Here is a 13,804-nt window from a genome sequence, read left to right as displayed (position 1 = left end):
CAGCCTCCCCGCTGCCTGCCCGCTTCCCTCACTCCCCCTGAGCTCACAGAATTGTCTAGGTTGGAAGAGACCTCAAGATCACCGAGTCCAACCTCTGACCTAACGCTAACAGTCCTCTACTAAACCATATCCCTAAGCTCTACATCTAAACGTCTTTTAAAGACCTCCAGGGGTGGTGACTCCATCATGTCCCTGGGCAGCCTGTTCCAAAGCCTCACAACCCTCTCAGTAAAGAAGTTCTTCCTAATATCCAACCTAAACTTCTCAATGGCTTGTACACTTCTCAATGGCTTGTTACATAGCATGGTCTGCCCAGTGCAACTTTTTCTTTGGTATTTTGTACATCAGGGGATCATCAATATTTTTACCTCAGATCCCTACTTCGATTTCCCTTTATTTCCCTTATGTGGCTATGCTTCACTTCTGCACTCTGCTTCTTTTAATATGAGAGGTGCTCTGAACAATTCTGCCAAGTTGATGCCACAGATCCTTGAAATACTAGTGTGGAACTGAGCTGTACCAGAGATGATACCGTTTACATATTTCAATGGTTTCAAGCGAAGGACTAAAAATGCAGACAAGGTTAACGTAGGATATGTGAAGGGATGACCTTGCTTTCTAATTTCTGGGGCCTTGGAGAAAGGACAAAGTGAAGGAAAAAATAAGGTGAAGCACAAGATTAGATGCCATGAGAGAGATCTGATAGAGATCAAAACAATTATATTCTGATAATACTGAGAATGTTAGCATTTGGCAAAAACAGTGCTGCCGTTGTAAGCATTTTGAATGGCTTTGACTTACTGTTGTAGATGCCAAAAAGCATTTACACAAGCCTTAAAATGAAATTCTGCATTCAAGAAAACCTGTGAGGTGTTGGAATTTTTTGAGGGAATCTCCACTTTTTGAAACAAAGTAGTGCTTTGTTTTCCTTCACCTGGTTGGAGAAGTTTAGAAAGACTGTTTGGGACAAAAAAAAAAAAAAAAAAAAAAAGGATAAAATGGCATTATTCTAAACTTGTGTAAAGCATTCAATATAAAGCAGAGGAAGCAGGTGTCAAAGTGTGGATAAATCTGTAAATACTGTGGAAGTAGCTTTAAAGCAGGGGAAGGGAAAATGAGAGCTCTGTTGTGGATCACGGTAAGATATTTGGCCTAGAACTGAAGGGCTGAATTAAGAAGACTGATAGCAGAGCCACAGACATGGAACAAAGAGGACTTTTAAAACATTTTGAATGCCTTTGAAGCATTCCTTAGTGATGGTGTAGCCATCTGCTGATTGACATGCTGAAGACAGGTGGCAAGAAGGGGATCAGAGAGTGAGTTGACAGAGTTGTAGAGTTGGATATCATCTGCATAGAGATGATGCCCTTTGTTGAAACTGGCAATGAGATCTCCCAGAGGAAAAGGAGAAATAAGAAAAAAGAAATGAAAAAATATCTGAGAAATACACACAGTCACAGTATTCTCCCGTGCATGCTAGTGTATATTCAAAGCAATTTAATTCTGACTTTATTAGAATTTGTCATGATTAACATTGGTATGAGAGAGGAATCAATTCCACATGTCTTCTGTTAAACTAAAGTGCTTTGGGCACCATCACCAAGTCATAAAAATACTTGCAATTGACAGGGATATTTTGAACATGCCTCTGGATGGATCAGGTCTCTTCAACAGCATATCTGCCATTAGGGATGTGTGTTTGGAGAGTTATATGAGCCCCAAAAGTTGGCCCAAAGTGGCAGAATACCTAAAATTAACCTCTTTGTTCTTCCACCAAGGACTGAAACTTGAAACTTATTTCTGACCATGATTTCCCTGTTTTTGCTGGCATGGTAAGTAGAGAGGCTGTGCCTTTTCTATGTTGGTTTCAATGTAAGGAAAACAGAAATCTTTTCTATTGTGTTACAATGTCTCTGTTTCAAGGATGAGCTCCTTCAAAAAGTCTGGTTGAATAATTATGATCTATAAAAGCACCGAGCATGCAATATCCTACTGACACCTGAAAGCTGAAGTGACGGGGTCACGGCCAGTGTTGTTAAAGATGCAGACTACTCATTAGGTAAGGCAGGAATCTGTTCATAAGAGGTGCAGGAGAGTGCTGTACCGGTGTAACTCACACCAGTTATTAATAAGGGGGTCCTTGTGTGAAGCTGTGCCGGGCAGCGGGGCTAGTACACCCAAACTGGTGTGTCCATGTAGTGCAGCACCTCCCTGTAGTTTTTGGAGGTGCTTAGAGGTGCAGAAACTGAGGAACCACGTTAGCTTCCAGTTCTTGTTGGCTCTGTTGCACACAGCTTGTTTCTGACCTTGTTTTACCAGTGTTGATGCTCAAAGTGATCCCAGCAGTACTGCTAATGTACAGGCATGGCTAAATGTAAAAGTCCTTTGCCCTGCTTTGTCACTCATGCGGTGACACCAGGCAGTGGTGTTCACTGGGAATATTCCTGCTCTCTGTCAGCATTTCATGTACAAGAGGGACTGGGCTTTTTCCCTCATACCCTTGGGTAAGTACAACTTAGAAATCTGGCTAAGAAAGAGTTGTCTGCACTCCCTTTATGCTTGGTGGGAGTGAAGAGACATTTCTAAGGCCTGATTAGCTTTGTCCCGAGATAGACATCTAACATAAGTCAGACGAATTGTGGCTTAAAAGTGCTCGTTTTTACCTACTAAATAAAGATACAGATTGTTGTCTGAGGTATCCACAACTGCATTTTTGACATCTAAAGTTAGGTCAGGTAAATGCATGTGCAGTAGCAAGCATAACTGGCTGCACAGGGCTGTGCTAGATGTCGCCTTATGCAATGTCGAAAGTAGAGTTGTCACTGTTCCACAGGGCATGTAAGGTTGAGGTGAAATTCATGCTCTAGATCAAAGCAAGGTTCACCCGGCAGGATCTTTCTGAGTCCTTATTCTAGAGCTTTGCAAATGCGTGTTATATGGGGAGGAGAACTGCAGTATTTCCTTAGGATGTTGCTTTAAGAAGAATATTTAATTTCGCTCAGACTTCTGACAGCGCTTTTGCTGACACATTTCACAATTTTCAAATTTAGGCATCTGAAGTTAGGTTCTAACCTATATATAAGAACGAAAATAACTGTGTCCTGATTCCCTAATGTGTTAACGTAGTTGGAAGTAAGTGTGCTGAATATTTCTGACAAGCTGGTCACTTTTTTTTTAAGTTGCTATAATTGAAAATTTTGTCCAGAAGTGCTCATTGAGGATGCGCTGCCAAGGTGATGTTCCTCATAAACCTGCTTACGGTATGCTGTCAGAGAGACTTGAGGGGAGAGTAAAAGCTGTGTTCCACTTACTGCAAGATAAAATCTAGCATTCTGTCACTCAAAGAAAAATTGTTAGTCCTGGTACTATTTTGGGGAGGGGGGCTGGAATGGAGAGGACGTTGGGTGCTTTATGCAGCCTCGTTTAAACTGAAGGCTAAGAAAATGTTAATAACTGGGAATCCCTTAAACTACCCACCCATACCAGCTAACCATGCCACTTCATCCTTTCTTGCAGCTGCTTACCGAAAATAGAGCTAGGATGGTGAACTACAGATCATATGGCCTCCAGAAGTAGCATCATATGCAGAGAAAAAATGTCAGCAATGCTGACTTGGTGCACATGTTTTGCAGCCAGCTATGCTCTGAGAAGAACATGAGAGTGAGACCTGAGGCTTGAATTTTGTCGACCTCCTACCACTTTGAGGTGGAATACTGCAGTTGTATCAGTTCTGGTTGATTGCTTGCAGATTTGCAGCTCCTTCTGTGCAAATGGGAGGTATAATTACAAATTCCTTTGTAGGTTATCAGTTTGTGTCCTGGCTCCAGGCATTTCAGCATTCTGTGTTTGCAAACACGTTTTATTTCCACTTTAGCACACTGTGTAGTCAGACTAAGGCCTGATTGCTGGCTTTCTCTTTATGTGAGTGGTTGGTTTCATGTGGGAGTATTTACATTCCTGCAGGAAAAAAAGAAAGAGAGCATAAAATGCAGACACTGTAAGAGCAGGTGCATTACAAGCCAAAGTAGAAAATTGGTTCAGCAGTTGTTTTCCACCATGGCTTTAGATTAATTCTACTGCATATCACTGCGGGGCTAGCAGTGAACATTTCTTGAACGTTTTGCTGAATTACTATCAGTGTGATGTTTTTTCCACAAGGCCCCTGGCTCGGGCGATGTTTACAGCAGTCCAGATGTGAAGGCTGGTTCCTCATTAAGTCCCCCTGATCTTCTAATCCCAGGTTCACGTATTTCTAGTGCTGTATTTTATCCGATGGTTTTATCTAGCATTGTATCCAGGTCACCTGGAGTTTATGGAAAACTGCTTGAAATGCAGTCTCTTGGGTGGTGTTTAACAAGGTGTGCATGAGGATGTTTATGGGGTGTGAGAATGGGAGCCTATTCATTCTCCATGGTGAGTGTTACCGAGCCCAGTTCTCTTCCAGCCTTGTCCTGGTGCAACCATTAGAGGGAAGAGGAGGCTCTCAGCCATTGCGGGCAGCAGCCTGCAGTGTCTGCCAGCTACTTTCTGCTACCATGCTGTGAACCGTGCCTGGCTGCCTGGCCCATGCATCTCCACCACCTGGCTAGGACCCAGTCTGAAAAAATGAGAATTAAAGTTGTTTTGGGGTAGAATATGCATTTCCCTGCGTATCACCAGAGCAGTCTTTGTGAGATTACCAGGGGAGCAGCATAAAACAGATAATGCCTCTACTCATTTTCTACCCCAACAGTTCTAAAGAAATGTAAGTCATGCAACTGGCTAGTGCATTTTATCACTTGGCATACAGAAGGGTTTCTGAAATAATGCGTATTTCTAGGGGATAGTCTTTGAATATCTGTGCACATACATCTGTACATAAAGAAAAACTGAAGTAAAACATAGGATTATGCTGGCTACTAGTGTGCTAATTAGCTCCATGTACTAAAAATAATCAACGTAGTTAATTGCTGGATTACAGCACAATGAGAAGCAGACACCTAATAAATCACACTTTTTTATTATTATCTGTTAAGTGTCTGGCTGCTTGAACAATATTTTACAACTTTGGTTAGATTTACTCTGTGCACTTCAAAGCCAGTAGCAAAACTTCCAGTTCTCATAATGCTATGGGATCAGACACTTACGCTCAGGGGTATTTAATTCACCACTGCATTACTCCAGTCCCAAGATCTGATCTGTGATTTGACCACTATTTTCATTCAGCAAAATTAAAAGATCAACTATTCCTAAATTTATGAGCTAATTAGTACCCTAATACAAACCACATTTATCATTTTCCTGAGTTTGCTTAATCCTTCTTCGTTACAAAAGTCAGCTCAGATGTCCATAAAAGCTTATAGGGGGAAAAAAAAAAAAAAAAAAAAAAAAAGAAAAAAGATTTGTTTTCATTTCCATTAGGGAAAAGTAAAAATTCCAAAAGATTTTGGGTAGACAGAGCCACATTCTTTGGCTCTCATTAAAGTCTTTTTAGTTACAGTATTAAGGGGAGGAAAACGCTGCAGCTCTAGGCATAGGTCTGCAAGGTTGCCAACACCAATAATTTTATCACAAGTTTAATAAGATTTAGTATTTTTCTTATAAAGCTGCAGCTTCAGAGTCTCATGATTATGAAACAATATTATCTTCCATTAAATATGCATGTTAAAAAGAGCACTTGTTGCACAGAAAATCTTGGAAGTATAAAATTAATGGCTCAAAAAATCTAATTAAAAATTATAGGAGCCCCAAATTAATTATTTTACAATCGAGACTTTAGAAGCCATCTCAGATTTTGAGAAGTGTTTATTCATCTAGACGTTGTGCCAGCAGCGTCACTAATTCCAGCAGAATGGCTTTTCAAGTGTTTCTGCACAGGATCTGGTGCTACATTCTTGATATTCTTTTCCTGCTGTAGAAATTTAGTTTAAGAGACAAAAAACTACACGTTTTTGTGATTTAAATGCACCAGAGCACTGCGACGTAGGGTTAAGAGTCGGTTACATATTTCAGGTATTGGAGCCAGACAGCAATTCAGTCTAATAATGTGCATGTCTACTATTTCCTGAAAATTTGCTGCTACATGACCCCTTATATGCATATGCGTGACCCTACAACAAACTCTGTTATCTGGTGCCAAAAAATGGCATTAGCTTCAGCTGCTTTATTAAATTGCTACCCAAGCTGGCTCGCATTCACAGTGAACAGGACGCGGCGTATCCGCAGCTACCGCCTGCTGTGCCAGCCAACAGGGGAGCCTCCGCTGCCGGCCGCATTTGCTGGAGTTAGGTACAGGGGAAGAGCGAAAGCCCTTTGAGTGCTGGGCTGGGGTGTTCTGCACGCTGCTACGAGGCTGCTTGTCCTGCTCTCTGAAGAAGGCACTCCGGGCGTGCTGCCTCTTGCGTGCCGTGAGCCCCACGAGTCCTGCTCAGGGCCCCGTCTCGCCCGGTCACTGGTGATGCCGCGTAGTCGGCAGAAAGCGGTCTGGTTTTTAAGGAGCACTTGTCAATTAGGCTGCAGCTGTGCCTGGCTGTACTGTTCCCAACTAAATCTTCTGTCCTGGAGACAAGGTTAAGGAAGTAGGTCCTTGTCTCCCTTCAAGGAGATGAGGTTAGAGAAGTACGGCCTGTAATTAATGTCTAGCTTTTAATATTATTGGCTGAAAACAGTTGCAAATGTGACAGCGGACAGCAACTGCCAAGATACAGATACAGTAAACTCAGAAAAGATCTCAGTCATTAGAAGACCACCAGAATAATTTGAAAAGGAGAAGGAAGAAGACAAGGTTTGTATAATGACCCACATGGTCCTAGGGAAAATAATTCAGGCTAAATATTCTTTGGATGTATGGAGAGCATTCGCAGGGCTAAATTTATCCGGGTGACACAGACATAGCTGGGCTTGAGCTGGGTTCCTGATCTGACCTGCCCTCCAGAGGAGCCTGTTGTTATCCCTTGGTTGGAAAAGGTCCCCGTGTCCTCAGGCTAAAAAGGCCTTTGGGAATAGCCCCCATGGTAACATAAAACCAGATTGTACTAATTTCAGCTCGGGCATTCCCTGACTGCTAGCGCCTCCTCCCACAGCCCTGCTGGCCCGGCTGCGTGTGTACCTCGCTCTTCCGCAGGGAAGGGCACTAGGAACTCTTATGGCAGGATCAAGAGCTGAATGCTGCTTTTCAACAAAATACCTTTTTTTTTTTTTTTTCTTTTTTGTTTTCCTTCCTAATTTCCTTTTGTACTATGTTGTACAAATTTCTCTTACGTGTGTCTCACACGTTTTGTATTCACACAGAGAACTTCAAACAAGAAGTTCCAAATAAATGTCAACAGAAGTAAGCACATGCAGCACGTTATCCTTACTGTTCTGGACTGTGAAATGCGCTTTATAGGTTAGTCAGAAGTGTGTGCTTATTTCCCATCCCATTTGGACAGGGAGCAAACATACTTGAATTACTTCAAAATTGCATGCTTAAATCCTGATCTATGACAAACACATCTTAAGTTCAGTATCTTAAGTAACATATCTTAAGACAAAGTATCTTAAGTTCATTTTTGTGTTTCTGGTTATGTAAAACACCCAGCACTTTCTCCCTTTGTGTGTCTCTTTGGTATCGGTTCATATTAACTTATAAAATCTTGCATTTTGGTGACTTCTATTCCTGCTGGTCCTGAAGAGGTAAGCGCCCTGGGAACAGTAGTTGGACTCTATTTTTCTCGTTTGTCAGTGTAGCTGTTAGTGGCTTTCATTGCAGAGCCTCCCTTACACCAATACAGTGATGACATGTAATGCCTGGTTTCTAAATTGTCCTTGTGGGGCTAAGTTGGAAAAATTAAGCCTGTTTTTTTTTTTTTTTTTAAATGTGGAACTCGACTGAAATTGATATATTCATGTGTCTCTTTAGGTTCTGTTCTTCTCCCATTACTCCGTTGCTGGTGGATCACAAGTTACCACTCTGAGCATTCACCGTTTCCTGGCAATCTTTCTTAATTTGAAAGAGGTAGTTCAACATCAAGAGCTTCTGCTTTAAAATGTTTTTGTCATGTCCATTGTCCCTGACAGTGGGAGCACGTAAGCCGTTCCTGAGAGTGCTTATGTGCGTGCTTTTTCCACAGGCCTCACTCCTTTGGCTTTACCCCGTGGCTGTGAAATTGCCTGAGCTGTTAAGGTAAGCTTATGGGTTTTGCACAGAAAATGGCCAGTGAGGAGGCCCAGCGTCATGCAGAGCTCTGCATTTCCACATAGGGAGCTTGAGTAGCAGTGTTCCCCCTGGCTTGTGAAGTCCACCTCACATCTATGGGCTGTGGGGACGTCTCCCTGAAGGGGAGGCTCATCTCTGCCCTTCCCGTGCGAGGGCTGTGTGCCAGCTGCACGCATGTAAGGGGAGGGAATGAGCACGGAGCTGGCTTCCCCTCCAGCACCAGGTGTAGTACAGCCTGGAAGGGCAGCTCACTGCTATGTTTGTAACACAGTGCCTTAACAATTAATTGCTCCGCTGCAATTTTAATTAAATGCTCGTGGCGCCGACGGTTAATCATTCCTTGTGGCTTAAGTACTCCAAACAAATAGAAAATAAATAACTTTAATTATTTAAAAACGAGATGGGGTAATTCCATGCATCTCTAGAAGAAATGAACTATTGATGGAGTTTTAAAAACCACATTCATGCAGCATCATTATCCTCTTGTTTTCCTGGAGACATCTTGTCCATGTCCAAGTGTCCAAGCATGCTACATCAGGAGAGTGGTGCCAAGCTGAAGTTGATCTAACCCATTGTTGCTCTGAGGCTGTGCTTCACAACCAGCAGGACAGTTTTCCAAAATGGAGCTACCAGTCCTTTCGAAATAATGAGATACCCAATGCTGTTTCTTGACAAAACTTCTGGGAATTGAAACGAAGCATTACAATAATTCAAGGTATCAGGCAACTTGAAATGATTCAAGAGGCTATGTTTCTTTCTTGAAAAGCATTTTAAAACATATTAAAAGGCTTCGGTAAGCCAGCATCGAAATTGTGGGTACATATGGGAAACAGATCTGGTTTCTCCCCCGTTTTGTGTTTGTTCATTTGAGCGCTCTGAGGAAGATGCCTGCTTTTTCCCTCAGTGGCTGCTTCTCACGTGTTGTAACCTACATAAATTCTTAATGTTTTACTATACTTTTTGCAATGGAGATGTTATTGGTTAGGTAATAAGAAAAAACCCCAGTTCTACGGTGTAATGTGCATTTTTTGCACCTTATGAGAATATTGAATAGACTTCATTATTTTTTTCAATACAAGTCTGAATTCTACCATTTGATTACCTGAACCAAAAGCATTTCAATATGCCATCCATCACCCTGACCAGTGTAAAATGCTGAATATTCAGATTAAATTGGAACTTTTTTTCTATGAATAAGGAATTTGATTCAATTCTATAATATACAGTGTCTCTGGGGAGAGGAAATTGAGCTGAAGGTCGCTGAAGGCAAGTGAGAAAATTGTATTATCCAAATACAAAATTCTTTTTCTTATCATCAAAACCTGAAATACAGCCATGGGGAATAAGGGGGTCAAGAGAGAATTCAATTAGAGATGAAAATGGAAAAGGTGCATTTTTCAACTTACCTTTCATTTTTCCAAACAAGTGGCAGCAGTGAGCTGTATGAGGACAATGAAATATTTGTCAAGCAGTTTGAACTTTTTTTTTTTTAATAGAATTCAGAAAACATTCTCAATCAGTTATAAAGAGATAGTAAAACTCCATATGAACATGGAATCTCCAATTCTTTATAACCTTAACCATTTCAGTTTTGGGTTGTTCATCAGTGGTGCAAGGTAGGGAATGAGTATCTAATTGTAACAATTTATGTGCATAGAATTGTATGGTGAAGGAAAAAAAAAACATTCTCAAATGCTCATAATTAGTTTCCCCTGCAATTTTCTGCAGTTTTCCCTCTCTGACTCATAATGCTAAATGATTAATGTTCAAAATAATTGTAGAAGTATGATACTGTCATGCCATAAAATGCTTGCTTTTCTCTTCATTTATTTTAGTGTAGGTACCAAGAACTTGTAAACCAGACCCTTTTGAATGTGGCCACCTCTGAAATGTCAACAATTGCAAACTCAGACCATGGTTTAGCAAAGAGCTGCCATGCTCGCTCCATTTTAAACTGCGTGTATGGTGTCGCTGTGTTGGCATGCCTGCGTCAGCAGGACAGCTTTCCTGCTGTTAAAGGCATTTGAGCTAACTCTAGGGCTAATTTTAGAGGAAAGAAGATTTCCAGTGAGATCCTGGAATGCTCATACGGCAATCTTCTAAACTTGCTGTGTAAATTACAGAGTGCTTTATGCGAGTACCTCTACATAGCTTCCAGAGTTCTTAGCCTGTGTCTATACTTTTCAGTTTTATTTGCAGTGTTTCCTGAACATTTGTTCTTTCAGAGACAAAATAACTGTGGTATTCACAGAGACCTTTTTGTGCTTGGTAAGTATTCATTTTTTAATAGTTTATCATTTCATAATCGCTCATAGCCTCTTTTGTTAGGATAGATAGTACCATATATAACCCAGCGTCCAAATACATTTTAATTCTTAGGGGCACAGGTTTGACATTGCAGGTATCAGTTCTGAGTTTGGGTTGGATCCAACATCAGTTAGAAGGTAGTGAAACTTCTCTCATGTTTTGTGAAAAGTAATTTGAAAATGTTGCTGCCCTCTAAGCCCAATGAAGTTGTGCCCGTGGTATCACCTGAAAAGAAAATCTTCAAAGTTTACCTCAGTGTAATAACCTGAATCCAAACACTGCCTTTTTGTTATATTTGTAATACTGGGTAATTATTAAATGTGCGATGTATTGACTCTGCAGCTATTCTTTCTGTCAACAAATTAGCCTCTTAAAAAACTGACATGAGCAAACAACCTGCATTCTCTTGACAGAGGAGCCCTGGTGCAAATGTTGGCTGTGCAGATGTGAAATTTGGCCTTTCACTGCTTTGAGAGCACCTGTGTTTGGTATGGTCAGGGAACAGAAGCAAGGAGCTTCTGGTCAGCAAATCACTGAATGCCTGAAGGGCAGAGAAGGGAGAATGCAGGGAGATGACTCATGTCCCCCCAGATCCTGTGGTCCTTCAGAACGTGTGGCCCGAGCCTTTCCCAAAACAGCCTTTTCTTGTGCCATAGGACAAAAATCCCAATTCTTGGAGTGTTTTTGTAAAAAAATTGCATTTCAATTTTGTTGGCTTGTTTAATTTAAAGTATAATGTGTTGTGCTACAGACACTGTAGTGAATTTATTTCTGTGAGAATTCACTTCCTATACTTTTTTGAAGATTCTACTGTGAACCCATCTGTATTTTCAAGTGCCAAAATACCTTTGTAAGCCCAATGCCTAATGGATTCACTGGATTTCAGTGGAATTGAAAGGGCTCTTTTGTTCAGATTGGATTGCAAGATTGGGGTCTTTGTAAAGAAAAATTCCTACTAGATGGATCAGGAATGTCTGCATGCTACTTATATAGAGATTTGAATATGTATTTCTGAAGAGTGACAAGGAGTTTTATATTTCAGAACTAATGAAATAACACTTACTTTAATTTTCTTTTCAACCTATCACAGGAACAAGAATTTCATCAACAGTTGCTGAATTTTTCAAAGTGAAGGAAAAAGGACATTAGATAGGTAAGATTATTCAGTCTGGTTTTATTTGAATCTACTGAACTTCCTTCTATTTGACAAAATGTAAAATTAATGTTTTTGGAATCTAGGGACTTCTATAACCTAAGAAAATTAAAAAATAAAGGGAGTTTTACTGAACTGAAATGAAATAGGCTGTTAGAAGAAAATCAGCCTCTGGTAAAGAGAAGGGAAGAAAAATTATAAAGAGAAATCACATTGACAGAAACCTCAAACATTATGGAAACAAGTAGGTCAAAAGAGTTGTTCAAAACAATATACCTTTGGAGTATATATTATCAAAAGCACCATTAATTCTTTAGGCAGAAAGACACCTAAGATCAAACAGATGCAAATTTATAGCTAACCGTTAAAGAACTGCTTGGGTGATGGGAACAAAAGGAAATAAATACAGTGCTGAAAATAAAACCAGGTGATTATTAGAATTAAAATAAATTATAGCAAAATAATATAAAATAAATGTCAAATAAAATAAATGCCTTTAATATTTGAAAGCAAACTAAACCTCAGTGTTTGAAAATACAGTTCTATGGGGTAGACCTCCTGCAGAAGTTTTATGATTATATACTAAAATTTGGGAAAGGGAATTAAAAGCAATGTAAACCACCTGGACTGTAAAGAAGAATTTAATTTTTGTAACCAATTTTGTAAAAGAATAGAGAGACTGTGGACTTCTGGAGCATGCAATAAAATAGAGGCTATGCAGTAAAACAATAGTTGGGGAGAGGCAAACATCAAGGCGAACTACATATACATTGCAAATGTGTCATGATATAAGAGAACTCCATCTCATCGCTTCAGAGGCTTCACTTAAAGAGCAGAGGGGCCAGAAGATGTAGGCAACAAAGAAGAACAAATGTTATACAAGAGACCTGAGGGTGACTTGCCCTGCATGTCTCTAGTAAGATGCTGGAGATCCATAGCTCAGGTGAAATTAGCTTAGGAGTTGAGGCCAGGTACCAGCTTGGACATGTAAGGCCAAACCAATGATGTAGATTGCCGTAGATAAACAATAAAGGGCATGTGGACATGTACGGATTTTTTTAGCTTAATTTAGGTAAATCACTTTAATGGTAAAACACGGCTTGGAAGTGCAGCCTGATGACTGTTCTGTGTTAACATCAAGGAAATGTGTTGTCTAGGTGAGAGACTGACCTACTTAATTAAATACTTCTGGGAAGACTTCTTAAATATCAAAACCCTTTTCCACACAGTGTTAGGATTATGAGATCAATCATTCAAGAGCTGGGAGTTCCCAGTGGTTAAAGTATTTGTACATACAGCTCTATTGTATTTTACTGTGGAGAAACTACTACACAAGCGGAGCAGTAGACAAAGTACAGTGTTAGAGCAACATGGCCGTGGGGAATTGCTTGTCCTTGGGGTCCTGGGCTGGCATCATTAGAGCCAAATTGCAGCAAGACTTGCATGCTGGTGAATGGAGAGTGCACTGCTTTGTATCATGTTCAGCAGCCCAGGGGATGAGCCAGGCTCCTTGGAGCAGTTTCAACTCTGACCTTCTCCCTCTGTGTCTGTACCACCCCAGGGGAATGATGGAAAAAAAGACACTGTCCCCTTCTATAACCCCTGCTAGACTCATGGAAAATGAGCATCAAATGCTTAACAGTATGGGGACTGCCCTTCCTAATGCTGGTCTTAAATTTGCTGCCATTTTACCGAGATATTTAGAAAAGTCCATAAAGAGTGGACGATACAGTTTTGGAGATGGAAACCTGGAGGGAGCTCCCTTGAGTAGGTGACAAATTTTTCATGGTTGTGCCAGCACACGCATCTTTTTATTTTTTCCTTTGAAGTTTTCAACTTGAATGACTTCTAAACACTGTTTGTTCTGTGGGCCATGGTATGGTGACCTAAGGATCCATTCCAGCTCCCATTTATATTGCTGGAGCAGTCCTCCTGAGTGTAAGGAAGCATGACCTTAGCCAGCAGCATTCACCTCAGGTATAAGGGAAGATCCTACCCATGTCAGCAAAACAATTTCTAAACAGCCAAATGTGAAATGGTGTCAAGTGTAACAGACCACCTGGTGGAAGAAGGCTATGCACAGTGAACTGTGATTTAAAGTGTACTCTAGCAAAAATGAGTACATCAGTTACTTCTGCTATTTTGGATCAAAATCTCAGTGAGGTGTT

Source organism: Anas platyrhynchos, chromosome 1, assembly GCF_047663525.1.
Source record: "Anas platyrhynchos isolate ZD024472 breed Pekin duck chromosome 1, IASCAAS_PekinDuck_T2T, whole genome shotgun sequence".
Classification (NCBI taxonomy): Eukaryota; Metazoa; Chordata; class Aves; order Anseriformes; family Anatidae; genus Anas; species Anas platyrhynchos.
The sequence above is the reverse complement of the archived record's forward strand: the minus strand, read 5'-3'. Positions refer to the sequence as shown.